The 19,410-nt window shown below is 41.1% G+C and overlaps 1 long non-coding RNA gene across 1 annotated transcript; it reads right to left on the reverse strand.

Moving 5' to 3' along the window:
- Positions 1 to 12,941: 12,941 nt before the first annotated feature.
- On the reverse strand, positions 12,942 to 13,476 carry LOC136771346 (uncharacterized). The gene is made up of 3 exons (XR_010822311.1): positions 13,383 to 13,476; positions 13,162 to 13,230; positions 12,942 to 13,056 (listed from the first exon to the last, which is right to left on the reverse strand). It is a non-coding gene; the product is annotated as an uncharacterized LOC136771346 (long non-coding RNA).
- Between the last annotated feature and the right edge of the window lie 5,934 nt (positions 13,477 to 19,410).

Genomic DNA, 19,410 nt, shown 5'->3' on the forward strand with positions numbered 1-19,410 from the left:
CCTCTCCCATCTCTCACTGCTGAAGATTTCGCCTCCTTCTTCTCCTCCAAGATTGCAGACATCCGCAGGCTCTTCAATACTCCACCCTCATCTCCCATCACACCGAAACCTCCCACTGATCAAGCTTCCTTTTCTTCATTCTCACCTCTCTCAGATGCTGAAGTTTCTGCTCTCCTCCTATGTCACAAACCCACAACATGCGACCTGGACCCTCTCCCTTCTCGTCTCTTCCAAGCAACCGCTCCTGATCTTCTCCCTTTCATCTCCTCCCTCCTCAACTCCTCCCTCCTCTCTGGCTGTTTCCCCTCTACATTTAAACAAGCTGCTGTCATCCCACTGCTCAAGAAACCAACCCTTGATGCCACCTCTCCTCAGAACTACCGCCCTGTCTCCCTACTTCCCTTCCTCTCCAAGACTCTCGAGCGGGCGGTCCACCGTCAGCTCTCGGACTTTCTGTCCCAACACTCACTCCTTGATCCTCTGCAATCCGGCTTCCGCACAGCTCACTCCACTGAGACGGCTATCCTGGCAGTCACTGACTCCCTCAGCCGCGCTCGGGCGGCCTCCCTCTCCTCAGTCCTCATCCTCCTTGACCTCTCTGCAGCATTTGACACCATCGATCACTCTATCCTCCTCTCCTGCCTCGCTGACCTTGGAATCTCTGGGACTGCTCTCACCTGGTTCTCCTCCTACCAAGTGACATGGCGAGGCTCCTCATCCACCCCCCAACCTCTCCTCACAGGTGTTCCCCAAGGCTCCATCCTGGGCCCTGTTCTCTCTCTACACTCGCTCCCTGGGCCCCCTCATCGCTTCCCATGGTTTCTCCTACCACTTCTACGCTGATGATGCCCAGATCTTCCTGTCTTTTCCCTCTTCTGACCCTCTCATCCCCTCATGCATCTCTTTCTGCTTGTCTGCCATTTCCGCCTGGATGCACTCGCACCACCTCAAGCTCAACCTCTCCAAATCAGATCTCCTCTTTTTCCCCCACTCTTCCTCACCTTCTGCTGGCCTCCCCATCTCGATCCCCTTGGAATCCACCACACTCTCTCCTTCTTCCACTAAAAATCTAGGAGTCACCCTCGATCCTGCGCTCTCCTTCTCCCAGCACATCACCACGCTGACGCGCACCTGCAGATTCTTCCTGAGCAACATACGCCGGATCCGTCCCTTCCTCACCGACTACTCAACTCAGCTACTCGTCCAGTCACTGGTCCTCTGCCGCCTGGACTACTGCAACTCCCTCCTGGCCGACCTGCCTGCATCTACTACTCGCCGCTCCAGCTCATCCAGAACTCTGCGGCTTGTCTGGTGTCTCTCCGCCCTGATTCGCACACGCTACTCCACTGCTCCGCTCCCTCCACTGGCTCCCGATAGCGGCACGCATTCAGTTCAAGACTTTGACCCTCACCTACCGCTGTCTGGACCACACTGCACCAAGTTACCTTCAGTTACTCATCTCTCCGTACATCCCCTCCAGACCACTGCGTTCCTCCAGCGCCAGGAGACTAACTCTGCCTCCTCTCCACTCTCCTTCCTCCAGAGCCGCTCTCTCTCATCCCTGAACCCTAAGTGGTGGAATGACCTGCCCACCGAAGTCAAAACAGCAGAGTCCTTGACCTCATTCCGGCGCTTACTCAAGACACATCTCTTCCCACAGCACTTGTAATATTAGTCCTCTATCCCTGCTAGATAGCACTTCAGCTTATTATGCTCCTCGCGTTCTTGATTGTTTTCCTCCTTGCTCCCTTTCCCGTAGCCCTCGTCTGTAACCCTACATCTTGACAGCACTTAGCTTTCACCGTCCAGGATGTAGGAAGTCTCTTACTGTACTTGGAATTCGTAAAATGTATTATTTTGAATTGCTATGTTTTAGCTAAGTTGAATTTGTAATGATTGATGGTTTGTACTTCTCTGTATTTTTGCACTTATGTTGTAAGTCGCCCTGGATAAGGGTGTCTGCCAAGAAATAAAAATAATAATAATAATAATAATAATAATAATAATAATAGTGTAGTGTAGTGCAGGGGAGTGTAGTGTAGTGTAGTGTAGTATAGTGTAGTCTGCTCATAATGACTGGAACTGAAGGAGTGCAACCCAAATTTAATACCCCAACTAAAACAAAACCCACACAATTGTTGGGTGCACTGCTCAGAGCTAACAGACAGACAGGTGAGACAGAGCAGTCAGAGGGTGCAGCACTCAGAGCACCACAGTGTGGGACAGAAACCAAGGGCTTCACAACATTGACCAGCCTCTGAGCATTAGAGAGGGGTGATACTCACCGGTGATGGGGGTTCCTATGGTCGGGGGTTTGGTAGAACTGGGGTGTGTGGCTGAAATGGCTAGAAAACAAAAAAACATTTCAGTCAGAGAGAGTGGAGCTCAGAGCTGCAGTAAACATGAGCTGGACTGTGAATACAGTGACAGAGACAACACACACACACACACACACACACACACACACACACACACAAGCAATGGGATCAACTGTGCAGTGGGGGTGTCAGGAAAATCAAAGCATTTTTTCTTGGTTTTCAAATCTGAACACAGCAGCTACTCACCTGCATGGTTACCATTACCACTGCTTTCACCTGAAATAATGAAATCAGATTCAGTCTTGAGACACACACACACTGTGATGATGCATTTGTCCCGACCTCATCACGAACATTAGTGTTTTGAATGACAACCAGCGCACACTGATGGATGCATTAGACCTACACTGTCATTTAATGCTATTAATGCTAAAGACATTGCCGCAGAATTGCGATTTCACTTTAACATAAACCACTCAAGACCCCGTAACGTCATGTAGGTAAACACACCCATAGTCAATCTTGGTGAAAGACTGGAAAAGACACTTTCTAGGTGCTTATACGTGTGCTTTGCGCTTTGTGAATCTTTTAAGCTCCCTGTCGTTTTGTAACACCTTCTTGTTTTCTTATCTGTTTAGGAAAGGTAAACGCTATAGGCTTGCAGCAGAGCTCATTGCTCCTGGGTTTGAGTTTCGCTGTGTTCGCTCCTAGTGAGCGACACCTAGTGGTTGCTTCCAGACAGTGTTCTGGACCAATACATGCAGAAGCAGGGGGTACCGAGTGCACTGTCAATTTCTCCTTAATGCAGCCATTCATATGTAGATGTATGACCAGGGATGGGCAGTATTTATGATACATGTATTTAAAATACGTATTTCAAATACAAAATAGGATTTTGTAATTTGTATTTGATAGGGTTGATGAAAATGGCTTCATATTTTGTATTAAAATACTTTAGTGTTTTGTATTTTGTAGTTTAAAAATACTATAAAATACTTTGTGAGAAGTCTACATGATGACATCACAAAAATGCTGCCTCTGATTGGTGCCTAATTTGCCCAGATGTGTTGAGATCAGAACAGAAAATGGATCCATACCTGAAGAAGAAGGTCAAGGTGAGAAACGTGTAGGTTGCCAGCTTTCCATCGATTTTTAGCATAAATTGCTACAATTTTCAACAGTTCATGTTAAGTTTTGGTGTTCGTTTTAGTAGCCTAGGCTAAATCGTTTACCAATTTACGTAATGTTCTAGCTAACTATTTGGCACACACGTGTGCCTTATTGTCATTAACAATGTTGTGCTGCAATGCCATTAAAGTGCAGGTTGTCAACCCATCCACCACTCCTTGGCAAGCTCTGTTGCTACTTTCTGATTATGTTTCTGGCTACATTTAAAATCAAAACATATTGATAATTTAATAATTGTTGACAAAGTGCTAAAATGTTTGTTTTCAACCTACAAATAGGTGTCCAATGGTTGATAAATAAATAATTGAATGCTAAATGATTGTATTCTAATTGAAGTAGATGTTTAGTAGGATCATGATTTTGCATACCATTGCTTGAATGACTGCCTGACACACAATTTACTATATTTATGATTAACAATCAAATGATTCATTACTTAGAAACTAGTTGCAATTAATAAAGGTGCCATCAGTTGTCTTCTTATGAATGACTTGTTTGTCATTGAGTCAGTGTTGCTGATGCAAAGTAGGCCCTTCATTACCAAACACCAAGTAACTAAATTAGGATACAATTATGAGTCATTAGCAAACTGTTACTTAAACATTAAACTGTTGGTTACTTCAAAACTAACCTTCATCTGGGTGATCACAGGGATATGTGAATATTTGATCTGTTAACTGGTTGCATACATCAGATTTATCACACGACTCGTTAGGCAGAGGAAAGCTGTTGCTATCAAACATCGTCTACTTAATCAACTGAGTCAGTTTACTGGTGAAGGGGTAGATAGGGCTGATAGAAGGAAGGTTTGCAAAGTGATTTCACGCTCCCTTGTAAAAGTATTTTTAGTATTTTTAAAATACAAGAATACAGTAGTTTATTTTGATACATGGTGTGGCTGCTGTATTTTGTAGTTTATTTTGATACACTTAAAATTAAGGTATTTGGTATCTTATTTTAAAATACATTTTGATGTATCTTTGCCCATCCCTGTGTATGACAATAGTTTGTTTGTTTGTTTCTTTTTCTTGTCATGTCATGCAGAAATGTTTTTTTTTTTTTTTTGGTAATTTACTACTCTGGAACTAAAAGCTTATGCATAAGAATTAAGGTTATAGAACATTTATCCTTAATTGTATTTTTAGGAAAGTGGACCGGTCCAATCAGGGGAGGAGCTTCAGGAAGGGGATAAAATAGGCCTTACCTCAACCTGTGGTCATTTCTGTTTTGTTGAAGCCTGTGTAAGGTAATGGCTGCTCACAGCCAGTGCATTGAATAAGTAAAGCAAGCTTATGTTAGCTGTTTGACTGTCTTAATTGTGTAAGCCTGGAGTTAGCTGTATTCTTTGTCTGTTTTTTGTTTTGTTTACTTAAAGCCTAGTTTTACTGGCAAGTTTTTTTTTTTTTTTTATGTGCAAAGTTCCTGTTCTTGTGCTTCGCATCCTGAAGTTATTGCACAGACCTGATTGCTCAGGTGGACTCTCTGAATTAATAAACGTGACATTTTTTTGGTGACAAACTCTGCTCTCCTTGCCACTTATTCCACCATCCTTGGTCGCTGGATCCATCTACTTTTCACACACACACACATCACTGGACTGCCCACAGTGTGACTTTGACAACACTGACTGAATGCAATTAAATCAGTACATTAATATTATTGTAATGACTCTGGGGATCTGGCTACAATAGGGATTCGAACCCTGTTCTCCTGCTCCACAATGTAGCGATCTTACCGCATCACCAAAAGGCCCACTCCTCTTAGCGAGGCTCGAGATCACTACATTATTATTGTTTTTGATGTTAATAATAATGGAGCTCAAACATTTAAACAGGATAGACAAAAAGTTTAGGTCAACAAGAGCTGGATAGACAAATTTGACCTTTGACCTTTTACTCTGATTAGAAGCTCCAACACCGTGTCAGAATGAAAACATAAAAGTGTAGTGCAGTGCAGTGTAGTGTAGTGTAGTGTAGTGTAGTGTAGTCTGCTCATTATGACTGGACCTGAAGGATTGCAACCCAAATTTAATACCCCAACTAAAACAAAACCCACACAATTGTTGGTTGCACTGCTCAGAGCTAACAGACAGACAGGACAGACAAGAGCAGTCAGAGGGTGCAGCACTCAGAGCACCACAGTGTGGGACAGAAACCAAGGGCTTCACAACATTGACCAGCCTCTGAGCATTAGAGAGGGGTGATACTCACCGGTGATGGGGGTTCCTGTATTCGGGGGTTCAGTAGAACTGGGGTGTGTGGCTGAAATGACAAAACAAAACACAAAACCATTTCAGTCAGAGAGAGTGGAGCTCAGAGCTGCAGTAAACATGAGCTGGACTGTGAATACAGTGACAGAGACAACACACACACACACACACACACACACACACACACAAGCAATGGGATCAACTGTGCAGTGGGGGTGTCAGGAAAATCAAAGTATTTTTTCTTGGGTTTCAAATCTGAACACAGCAGCTACTCACCTGCATGGTTACCATTACCACTGCTTTCACCTGAAATAATGAAATCAGTTTCAGTCTTGAGACACACACACACACACACATCACTGGTCTGCCCACAGTGGGATTTTGACAACACTGACTGAATGTAATTTAATCAGTACCTTAAAATTGTTATAATGACTTTGGGGATCTAGCTACAACAGGAACTCGAACCCTGTTCTCCTGCTCCACAATGTAGCGATCTTACCGCATCACCAAAAGGCCCACTCCTCTTAGCGAGGCTCGAGATCACTACATTATTATTGTTTTTGATGTTAATAATAATGGAGCTCAAACATTTAAACAGGATACACAAAACATTTAGGTTAACAAGAGCTGGATAGACAAATTTGACCTTTGACCCTTTATTCAAACATGGAAAATATTTTTTCTCTGATTAGAAGCTCCAACACCGTGTCAGAATGAAGTGTAGTGTAGTGTAGTGCAGTGCAGTCTGCTCATAATGACTGGAACTGAAGGATTGCAACCCAAATTTAATACCCCAACTAAAACAAAACCCACACAATTGTTGGGTGCACTGCTCAGAGCTAACAGACAGACAGGACAGACAGAGCAGTCAGAGGGTGCAGCGTTCTACTACCACCCGCCACTCCAGCTCATCCAGAACTCTCGTCTGGTGTCTCTCTGCCCCGATTCGCACACGCTACTCCACTGCTCCACTCCCTCCACTGGCTCCCGATAGCGGCACGCATTCAGTTCAAGAGATTGACCCTCACCTACCGCTGTCTCGACCACACTGCACCAAGCTACCTTCAGTCACTCGTCTCTCCATACATCCCCTCCAGACCACTGCGTTCCTCCAGCGCCAGAAGATTAACTCTGCCTCCTCTCCACTCTCCTTCCTCCAGAGCCGCTCCTTCTCATCCCTGGCTGCTAAATGGTGGAACGACCTTCCCACCGAAGTCAAAACAGCAGAGTCCTTGACCTCCTTCTGGCACTTATTCAAGACACATCTTTTCAGACAGTACTTGTAATTTAGTCATTTACCCCTCTGTAAGATAACACTTCACAACATTTTATCATGCTTCTTGCGTTACGAATACTTGTATTATTGATTGATTTCCTCCTTGCTCCCTTTCCCATAGCCCTTGACTGTGACCCTACATCTTGACAGCACTTGTTGGATGTATTATGTCAATCTGAATTTGTAATTTTTGTTGCCTTGTACTGAACTGTATTCTTGCATTTTGTATTGCGCTTATATTTTGTAAGTCACCCTGGATAAGGGCATCTGCCAAGAAATAAAAATAATAATAACTGGAAAAGAAGCTTGAAGCTGGTAATGACCCTTGATTTGAACACAGCTAAGAGACTGTGTCTGCTGATTAACTGCCAAGCTTGAATCCAAGCAGAATTGATCTTTTGAAAACAGGCCCTTAACTGAAATACTTTGGCCAAAATGACCCATTTCATCTGCAAAATGCACTAAGACTCAAAACATTAGATACACGAAATCAACTACCTCCATCAAAACATACAACTTGAGTGTCTCAGTCATTAAAAGACTGAGCCCTATGAGCTGTCGGTCGCTGGTTTGATCCCAGCTAAGGTCATTTGCCGATTGTGACCAGGAGTGCTCAGTGGTGTTGCACAATTGGCGAGTGCTGCCAGGGCCGGGGAGGGCTAAACCGGCAGAGCCCGTCTGGGCTTATCACTAACAAGCATCCCCTGCCAGCTACATGTGGGGTGTATAGTCTGCAGTGTATCAGATGATGGGTGGCTGCAGGGGCGGATGTAGCCATTTTCACCTGGGGTGGCAAGGGGGTGGCAGGAGGTAGTTGTAGGCTGGCATGGAGCCGTGGAAAAAAAAAAACACACAAACCAAATAAAATGTACTTTGGTGGCTTCTGAAGGGAGATTAACCAAAAACAGAACAGCCAGCCTAAATGTAAATCAGTATACATACTGGAAAATAGATTTGCCAGATATTGTTGGATTGGATTGATGCCTCATGCAGCTACAATATCTGCTGGACAACGGACGATGTGCTCTAAAGGACACACAAGTATGCCAATGATGGTGATTAAAGAATATTGAACAATTACTGCCTGGATGTTGTTCATTTGCCTATTTTTATTTTTTAGACAAAAAAACAGTGTAATAAAGTTAATCTGAAATACAATGGTATGTAGAATGCATGCAAAAGTAGCATACATTACCTTTTAAAACTCATTAAATCAGATTTTATATACATGAAAAAATGTACAGATAGGAGTGTTTTCTTCAAACATAAGATAGCCTTTTTGATTAAGTAAGGCAATCAAGGTCTAATTACTAGTAAAGCAACACTTTGCTGTACATAAATCAGTCAACTAGGGCAGACATCTAACCCTAATGTATCTCCCATGGATGTATAATAAGAGCGGCGGTACTGTTGCTTCACTGGCACTAGCATATGAGTAACATTAGCCTAACAGCAACGACATGCACACTTGTGACACTTAATAAACATATAGTCAAATGACAATAACTCAATTAGAACAACAGTGTACACTTAATGATGTTTTTACAATTCCAAAGTGTGCTTTGAAGGTACACTTATTTACTCACCTTAAATACAAATATCAACGAAAAATGCATGAAAGAAATATTAGACCCACCTCTCTGATTTGAACCATAGAGTCTAGCCCGTCTGCAGGATGTCATGTTGAGAGCTTGCGGAGCTCAATGTTGCCTCCTCATGGTTGAGAAAATACATTGCACCTTCCATTAGAAAGCTGCTGCGATTATCTGTCAGTGAGTTATTCGATGTGAAATTGGAGGGACCGTGTGACCGATGCCACCATAAATTATGATAACATTATAATTTAAATAATGCCAATAATAATAATAGTAATATTAATGAATGAAATGTAGTATAATGTAAAAAATTGGCATATATTGGCATGGGGAGACTGGGGTGGCAAGTCTTTCTTGCAGTTGCCACCCCTTGCCACCCCTTGGATCTGCCAGTGGGTGACTGGGATTGGAGGATCCCAGTCATACTTCCTCACTCTCCCCAAGTGTAGCGACAGTGGATATGGCAGCGACCTGACTTTATGTGAACCATTTTCTCATTGGAAAAAGGTACATTTCAAAATACCAGTGTCCTGGTCACAAAAGCAAAGTTTGGGGGGAATAATAGCAATTTTCTAAACTTTTGAGGCATAAGCAATTAAGAAATAACACTTACTACCCAGGAACAAAAATTGTGTTGCATGGTGTAATTGTTAGTGAAAGGTTATTAATTTAGACAAGTGTGTGAAGAAAATAACAAATAAAATCGAAAATTGAACCGAATCGAAAATGTGTGGAATCGTTATACCCCTAGTGAGCAAACATAAGAAAGTTTACAAACGAGAGGAGGCCATTCAACCTATCGTCCTTGTTTGGTGTCCATTAATAACTGAGTGATCTAAGGATCCTATCCAGTCTATTTTTGAATGTTCCCAAATTTTCAGCTTCAGCCACATCGCTGTGGAGTTTGTTCAGATTGTGACACCTCTGTGTGTGAAGAAGTGTCTCCTGTTTTCTGTCTTGAATGCCTTGAAGCCCAATTTCCATTTGTGTCCCCGGGTGCGTGTGTCCCTGCTGATCTGGAAAAGCTCCTCTGGTTTGATGTGGTCGATGCGCTTCATGATTTTGAAGACTTGAATCAAGTCCCCACGTAGTCTCCTCTGTTCCAGGGTGAAAAGGTTCAGTTCCTCAGTCTCTCAGTAGGACATTCCCTTCAGACCTAGAATAAGTCTGGTTGCTCTCCTCTGAACTGACTCTAGAGCAGCGATATCTTTCTTGAAGTGTGGAGCCCAGAACTGCACACAGTATCCAGATGAGCTCTAACTAGTGCATTGTACAGTCTGAACATCACTGCCCTTGTTCTCAATTCTACACTTTTGACAATATACCCTAACATCCTGTTTGCCTTTTATATTGCTTCCCCACATTGTTTGGATGGAGAAAGTGAGGAGTCCACATAGACTCCTAGGTCTTTCTCATGCGTTACTTCATCTAGTTCTATTCCTCCTATAGTGTAATGATAGTGAACATTTTTGTTACCTGCATGTAATACCTTGCACTTGTCCACATTGAATTTCATTTGCCAGGTGTCGGCCCACAACTGAATATTATCTAAGTCCCTTTGAATAGCCTGTGCTGCCGAGATTGTATCTGCTGAGCCACCTATTTTAGTAGCATCTGCAAATTTGACAAGTTTGCTAACAATCCCAGAGTCCAGATCATTAATATAGATTAGAAAAAGCAAAGGCCCTAGTACTGATCCCTGTGGAACTCCACTAACAACCTCACTCCAGTTAGAAGTGACTCCTCTAATCGACACCCTCTGTTTCCTAGACATCAACCAGTTCATAATCCATCTACTTACATTACCCTGAATGCCTACAGCTTCCAATTTGAGGATCAGTCTTTGGTGTGGAACCTTATCAAAAGCTTTTTGTAAATCTAAGTATATCATATCATAAGCTTTCACGTGATCTACAGCTGCAGTTGCATGTTCAAAAAAGTCCAATAAATTAGTAAGACATGATCTGCCTCGTCTAAACCCGTGTTGACGATCTCCAAGAATATGGTTTTCATTAAGATGCTCCTCTATTTTCTGTCTAATAATTTTCTCCTACATTTTGCAGGTGATGCAGTTGAGACTGATTGGTCTGTAATTTCCTGGTTTTGTCCCCTTTCTTGTGGATTGGTATGACATTTGCTGTCTTCCAGTCAGTGGGCACATCCCCTGTTCTAAATGCCATTTGGAATATTTGAGTTAGATTTCTTTAAGTACTGTTGGAAATATACCATCTGGCCCAGGTGATTTGTTTGTTTTTAATTCTGCTAGTCCCTTTAGTACCTCCTTCTCATTTATCCTGATCTCTCTTAGGGTTTGACTGGACTGGACTGTGGCATGTCGTCTGTTTTTATTTTGTAAAAGACAGACACACACTCTATGCAGGGGGGCGACAGCTGAATCCCAGTAAAGTGCGGTCCGAGGGAGGGGTTGCCACAGTGTGGTTCTGGCAGGGTTGCCAACCATCCGTAAAAACACATGGGCATGCAAACACTTGCACAAATCACACTCGCACATACTCTCATACACACACACTTTGAGATATTGTGCGGGGGCTTCAGGAAAATCAATATTATTTCTTGGGTTTCAAAACTGAACCTAGAAGCTACTCACTTGAATGGTTGTCGTCATTGTCATCGTCATCATCATCATCATCATCATCTTCACCTGAAATAAACAGATTCAGTTGGAGACACACACACGCAAATGCACAGGCACTCACACACTCAAGCTCACACATGCAGACGCAGACACTCACACTCGGAGATATTGTGCCGGGGGTTTCCAGAGGTGTAATTAGTCGGAAGTCATACTTGAGTAGAAGTGAAAATATTCTTAAAAAAAAAAAAAGACACCTTACTCCAGTAATAGTAAAGAGTCTTTCAAGAGTACAGAAGTACCAAAAGTGAGAGTAAATGGTGATTTTAGTAATAAAGCGAATGGGCATGTGTTCGTGTGTGAAGCTAATCAAGAGGCACGCCAGAGATTCATCTGAGGTTTTAAGCTAACATTTTATTTTCCATAAATTATCAACGCATTTTGTTATTTTTTATGGTTCCTCAATTTAATCTCGAAAAAAACCACGTTATTTATGCACAGATCTGGAAATTACTTTCACTTGTATTCAATATTAACAGGGTAACATTGGGGGATTTATACAATAGCCTATTTTGAGTTCTTGGCAAACTCACTGTTCACACACACAGTTGTATAATAAAACACCAAACAAAATAAACACTATTGTAGTGAACGGGGGTCTCTTTTACTTGTTACTGCTGATGCGTGTGTTGTGTCCCTGGCCGTTTAAGCCTCTAAAGATCAAAGAGGCTTTTAATTTGCAATATAAAATTACTTGGTCTATTTTTAACATGCAGGCTGGGCCTATATACAGAACACATTTTTCCATAGGAATCCTGAGGGTGATTGGTGTGATTAACTGTATGCACATCCCCATTAGAGCACCCCTGGGAGGAGGATTATGTGAATAGGAAGTAATTTCACAGCATCAATGTTCAAGTATTTGATCATATCGTATTTGAACTGACATGTAGGCTAGTCTACATTATTTTGTCCTCAAAACTTCTACTTATATTCAAGACAATTAAAGACACATTAGATGGTGATTTTTTAACAATGGTAGTATGTTAAAATGGCCTGAATTCCTTTGTCAGATGACATGCGATCACCATTTAATGGTGACCAGTCTGGAGGCTAGGTGGCCGGGGTCGGTGCATGATTCACGCATATTTCAGGAATCCACTCTTGGTCAGAGATTTGAACAAGGTAAGACAACCACCACCCTATATTTCACACATCATGCTGTATTGTGACAATTTCTTTCTATCATTCAAAGGGCGTTTTGATGGTCTGCTGCTTGGGGACAGAGGCTACCCATGTCTGCGTTACCTGATGACCCCCTATCCTGACCCACAAACAAGGGAACAAAATATAATGTGGCTCACAGTAACACAAGGGTCAGGATAGAGATGACATTTGGGGTCATCAAAGCTTGCCTGCAAGGCTTACGGGTGTGTGTGGAGCGGGCATGTGAGGTGGTGGAAGCATGTGTGGTGCTCCATAACATTGCCACTATTAGAAAAGAAAGAGCACCATGCCAGCTGCCGATGCCACCAGATGTAGTGGACCCAGTGACGTTGGTTCACCGGACAAGAAGAGCCATCAGAGAGGCCATCACAAATCAATTTTTCAACCAATAAGAAAACATTATTTATTGATATGTGTATTTATTTATTGGCATTCTCCCTTTCCTGAAAATTAAAAAAACAAAAGTTACAGATGGTAGATTGATGAAAGGATGGTCACTGTATAGCAATGGGCAATGTATACCGATACCTTTTTGTTATGTTCCAATTTTTCGATTTCCATTTTCTTTATTTGTAGCCTTTTTATCTGGCAGTCGAGCTCAAGCGCACGCTTATACAGCGAGTGTACATTGTCAGATCCAGTCTGCACTGCAAAACACATTGAGAGAATGAACATGGCATGCAGGATTCGACATCATTTGTGTTTCATATTGTCAGTATGAATACTTATATTAATAGCAAAGAAAAAGCTACCCTTTGGGTTCTCTGTGAGGCCTGAGAGGAGGTAGCCATGGGTGGGGAGAGTGGTTGATTTAGCTCCTCCTGAAAGACAATAATGCGAAGGTTCACTCTCATTAAATAGATGTATGAATGGAAATATCAGCTCATTACAATTTGCCATACATAGCCTAGTATTATCCCATGTTAGTCACAGTTAAATAGACATGAAAGTACAAGTGATTAAATGGGTCAACCTGGATGTGTGTGTCAGACATGGTCTCCTCACCCAAGTCCTCCTGAAAAACAATTTAAGAGAAAAGCTGTTAAATTGTGTCAACATATCAGCATTGAAAAATCCACTAAACTCCTCAATTATTTCCACACTTACACACTTTCACACTTACACTTACCTGAGAGTCAGATGAGGGACATGCTGGTGGCTGGAGCAGATCAATAGTAATCCCCTGAACTGTACATAAGACAGGCATGTGAACTACTAATACAATTATTTTAAACTGGGAAATCAAAACAATTTATATGATATTACCCTGTACATAAAGGGTGGACATCAAGCTGCCACCAGGGTCAGAACTGATTGTGAACTGTGGCTGTGAACACATGAATAGGCTATTATAAGTGTAGGCTACACACCACATCTGTACTGTGTATTAATGATGAGTATTATTAATACACACCACCTGAGAGAATATTTGTATATTTCATCCGGACTTGTTGCAGGTGCGTTTCCACTGGGGCTGCAGCTGAAATGAGTGTTAGAATGAAGTTTTGTCCGTAAGACAAAATAGAGAACATATGATACGAATTGACTCTGTCTGCAATGCGCTGCCAACAGGCCTCCCTTTCTTTGTTGTCGCCACGGTATTACATTTATCCGCTAGCCTTTCTTTAACCCTCATATCTGACATTATCAGCCGCATTATTCCGGGGCGGTGCGGCGCACAGACACCGCGCACACACTGCGCATGCGCTGCCCAACACGCCTCTTTGCAGTTCAGTCACACCGAGTCAACTGAGCGCCATCTTAACCAGCGTCGCAGTGCGATTAACACAGTTTAACAACCAGACTGTCAGCCCTGACTTTCCCTGATAACCCCGAGTTCAATCTGAGTAGGTTAAACTCCCTTCCTAGTGCACCTTTATTTATTTATTATAATGTAATCTAGTGCACTGTGGTGCAGGAGACTGGGTTTGAATCTCAAAACTCCCCAGGATGTTACTATATATATATATATATATATATATATAATTAAAAATTGATTTTGTAGCCACACTCTTTCGTTATATATATAATTATAAAGTCAAATGTGATGTCCTTATGCATGCCATCTTAAAAACTTTTGTTTTATATAAAGTGTAAACATCACCATGGACATGATTTTGGGACCTTTTCTCATATACAGTTGTGCTAGTATTCACTTCATGATATGAATGTTAATATGTACAAAATCATTTAATTATGCATATTTTTGAATACTGTATCTTTTATGGACAACTGTGATTAAAGTAGAGCTGCTGTGATGTTCACCCACACATTGTCTTTTTAATGGGGATGTTTGTCTTATTGTACAATGCTACAGTAATGGATATTGCTGTAGATCATTAACTTCTCATCGTCCACGCTGTTTGTCATGGGGTGCATGCGTATACTGTGCATGTGTCCATGTGGGTTGACGTCACTTCTGATTGGTCAGATTCTTTCCAGTCCCGGTGAAAAATTCAAGAAGGTAGACAATTTATATCTTAGCGATGCTAATTGTCTTAAAGCAGTGTGGAGCTCCTATTGAAATACAGGTAGTTCAGACTTTATATTCATGTCTGACGCAGGATGAGCCTTTTAGAAGGATGTGAAAGAAACATAGCTCTTGGAGCTAAAACTAATGCAAAGAGCTTTTTTCAATACTACAACAGCAAGAGGTCAATATAGGAGGAAGTGAAACATAAATATAAAAAATGGAAGTATCTATGAAAACAAACCTGATGTGGCAAATGTTCTAAATGAGTATTTCACAGAGCTTTTTAAATTCTATGCTTTTGACAATATACTGTAACAATATTTGTCTTTTTTATTGGATGGAGAAAGTGAGGACTAAACATGGACTCCTAGTTCTTTCTCATGTATTACTTCCTCTAGTTCTATTCCTCCCATAGTGTAATTATCGTGGACATTTTTGTTACCTGCATGTAATACCTTGAACTTGAATTTCATTTGCCAGGTGTCGGCCCACAACTGAATGTTATCTAAGTCCCTTTGAATAGCCTGTGCTGCCAAGATTGTATCTGCTGAGCCACCTATTTTAGTATCATCTGCAAATTCGACAAGTTTGCTAACTATCCCAGAGTCCAGATCATTAATATAGGTTAGAAAAAGCAAAGGCTCTAGTACTGATCCCTGTGGATCTCCACTAACAACCTCACCCCAGTTAGAAGCGACTCCTCTAATCGACACCCTCTGCTTCCTATTCATCAACCAGTTCATAATCCATCTACTTACATTACCCTGAATGCCTACAGTTTCCAATTTGAGGATCAGTCTTTGGTGTGGAACCTTGTCAATAGCTTTTTGGAAATCTAAGTATATCATATCATATGCTTTCACGTGATCTACAGCTGCAGTTGCATGTTCAAAAAATTCTAATAAATTAGTAAGACATGATCTGCCTCGTCTAAACCCATGTTGACTATCACCAAGAATATGGTTTTCATTAAGATGCTCCTCTGTTTTCTGTCTAATAATTTTATATACCATCTGGACCAGGTGATTTGTTTGTTTCTAATTCTGCTAATTTGAAGAGCTTCGTGGCAAAACATGATACTTAAGCCAATTCCACATATAATTCAAGTTATTTGGATATACTCCTAAAGAGTATCGCTTTTCACTTAGTATACACAGTTTAATCTAAAATGTGTTATGTCTTGTAATTCAATGTGAAAAATGTGTATTTTGTTTATTCCAAAATATGAAATTTGACCTTTGACTGAATTATATGAAAACGCAATATATACATTTTAGCCAATCAGCTTAGCGCTCGATTTAAGTTTAGCACTGACCTCTGAAACGGTGAATGTTGACATGATCACAATGAATACATCATGCAGCAATGTTGACGAAATATCAGACAATATCACACATTACAAACCCATACTTAATCTTTGGAAAGTGATGTTTCTGTGAAATAAATGGACAGACTAAAACGAATGACAAAACGGAATGCCCATAGACTACAATGGGGAAAACAGGAGGACAGTCTATATCTCCAAATCCCCCAAAGGAATCCTCAAATCCTGAATATGCTTTAAAATAACCTCATATAAAACATAAAAGTGGAATGATATGGAATGACAGCTGATTTCCATGGAATAACAGGCCTGGAATACCGAACATGCACTGAAAACTTGTTGTCACAAAACAGAAATATTTTGATTTTCAAGCAGGTTTCACAAATGAAATACTTTGGAGGTTTGATGATGTTTGTTGAAAGGCAAGCTCCATGATACCACTTCCTGCATTGACAACAGAAAACCATGCCCTCTCTCATTTGATTGGTTCATTTACTAAACAAACCTTGTCTACAGCAAAAAAAAATAACATATTTGATTAAATAGAACCTATTGCTTTAATATTAAAAATGGAATAAAATAGAAATTATTTCTTGATTGGCAATTACTGTGAAGGAATGGATTAACAATATAATTTTCTGTAGTTTGAAAAGCAAATAAAGATCATTAATCACTTAATTATCGTAATGCTGTCCATGCCTTTATCACTGTTCATTTCTTATTAATAGTCTTTATAATATTTCTATGCACTTGGATTTAGACACTTTATTGGGGGTGATTTACAATTGTTTCAAGATATGACATTATTTTACATACAGTTGCCTATTTACACAGTTTATTTTTTCAGATAAGGTTGAACTTGCAGTGTACATAAATGTAGATGATGGAATATATGTATGTACACTCACCTAAAGGATTATTAGGAACACCTGTTCAATTTCTCATTAATGCAATTATCTAACCAACCAATCACATGGCAGTTGCTTCAATGCATTTAGGGGTGTGGTCCTGGTCAAGACAATCTCCTGAACTCCAAACTGAATGTCTGAATGGGAAAGAAAGGTGATTTAAGCAATTTTGAGCGTGGCATGGTTGTTGGTGCCAGACGGGCCGGTCTGAGTATTTCACAATCTGCTCAGTTACTGGGATTTTCACGCACAACCATTTCTAGGGTTTACAAAGAATGCTGTGAAAAGGGAAAAACATCCAGTATGCGGCAGTCCTGTGGGTGAAAATGCCTTGTTGATGCTAGAGGTCAGAGGAGAATGGGCCGACTGATTCAAGCTGACAGAAGAGCAACTTTGACTGAAATAACCACTCGTTACAACCGAGGTATGCAGCAAAGCATTTGTGAAGCCACAACATGTACAACCTTGAGGCGGATGGGCTACAACAGCAGAAGACCCCACCGGGTACCACTCATCTCCACTACGAATAGGAAAAAGAGGCTACAATTTGCACAAGCTCACCAAAATTGGACAGTTGAAGACTGGAAAAATGTTGCCTGGTCTGATGAGTCTCGATTTCTGTTGAGACATTCAGATGGTAGAGTCAGAATTTGGCGTAAACAGAATGAGAACATGGATCCATCATGCCTTGTTACCACTGTGCAGGCTGGTGGTGGTGGTGTAATGGTGTGGGGGATGTTTTCTTGGCACACTTTAGGCCCCTTAGTGCCAATTGGGCATCGTTTAAATGCCACGGCCTACCTGAGCATTGTTTCTGACCATGTCCATCCCTTTATGACCACCATGTACCCATCCTCTGATGGCTACTTCCAGCAGGATAATGCACCATGTCACAAAGGTCGAATCATTTCAAATTGGTTTCTTGAACATGACAATGAGTTCACTGTACTAAACTGGCCCCCACAGTCACCAGATATCAACCCAATAGAGCATCTTTGGGATGTGGTGGAACGGGAGCTTCGTGCCCTGGATGTGCATCCCACAAATCTCCATCAACTGCAAGATGCTATCCTATCAATATGGGCCAACATTTCTAAAGAATGCTTTCAGCACCTTGTTGAATCAATGCCACGTAGAATTAAGGCAGTTCTGGAGGCGAAAGGGGGTCAAACACAGTATTAGTATGGTGTTCCTAATAATCCTTTAGGTGAGTGTATATATATATATATATATATATATATATAGACAGTCAATCCAATTTGTTATGTTTTCAGTGTTTTTTCACTATTCCAGGCCTGCCATTTCATGGAAATCAACTGTCATTCCACACCATTCCACTTTTATGTATTATATAAGGTTATTTTAAAGAAAGTGTATTCAGGATTTTAGGATTACTGTTTTCCTTCTGTTTTCCCCATTGTAGTCTATTGGGCATTCCACTCCCCATTATAGCAAATGGGTATTCCGTTATGTCATTCATTATTCTGTCCCAAATACAGCCTCCTGTCCTGACCCGTGATGTCCCCCACAATAAACTGACAATATAGTTACATCAACATTTACTTGTGTTCTAGGTAAATGGGCATTGTGATTGTATTTATATTTATGTAGTTAAATATCAGCAACAGCCATTTAGAAATAATAACACTATGTAACACATTTTTTTGTCCCTGGGTAGTAAGTGTTATTTCCTAATTGCTTATGCCTCAAAAGTAAAGAAAATGGCTATTATTCCCCACAAACTTTGCTTTTGTGGCCAGGACAGTGATATTTTGAAATGTACCTATTTCCAATGAGAAAACGGGCAAATTTGTGTCTTTTCGTTCACATAAAGTCAGAAAAAAACAACATATGAATCCAAATGAACATGTATTTATACTAAAGTAATACAAAAATGATTACAAAAGATTTAGAAGTGAGTAGTTTTTCGAGATTTATGATTATACTGTAAATCACTTTCACGAATCACCCCCCAAATATAGTCTCCCATCATGTTCTCATTATACTGTCATTGGTAGCGGCATTCAAAGTCGAGTATATCCTGGTGGAAGTGCTCGCCTACGCTCCCATGTTCTCCTTGAATTTATCAAGATGAGCATCAAGGATATGGACTTTGATGGACATCCTACAGCCCATTGTGCCATAGTTCTTCACCAGAGTCTCCACCAGCTCCACATAGTTTTCGGCCTTGTGATTGTCCAGGAAGCCCCGAACCACTGCGACAAAGGTGTTCCAAGCCACTTTCTCCTTACTAGTGAGCTTCTTGGGGAATTCATTGCAATCCAGCACCTTCTTT

The sequence above is a fragment of the Amia ocellicauda genome, chromosome 15 (genome assembly GCF_036373705.1).
Source record: "Amia ocellicauda isolate fAmiCal2 chromosome 15, fAmiCal2.hap1, whole genome shotgun sequence".
NCBI classification, from domain to species: Eukaryota; Metazoa; Chordata; class Actinopteri; order Amiiformes; family Amiidae; genus Amia; species Amia ocellicauda.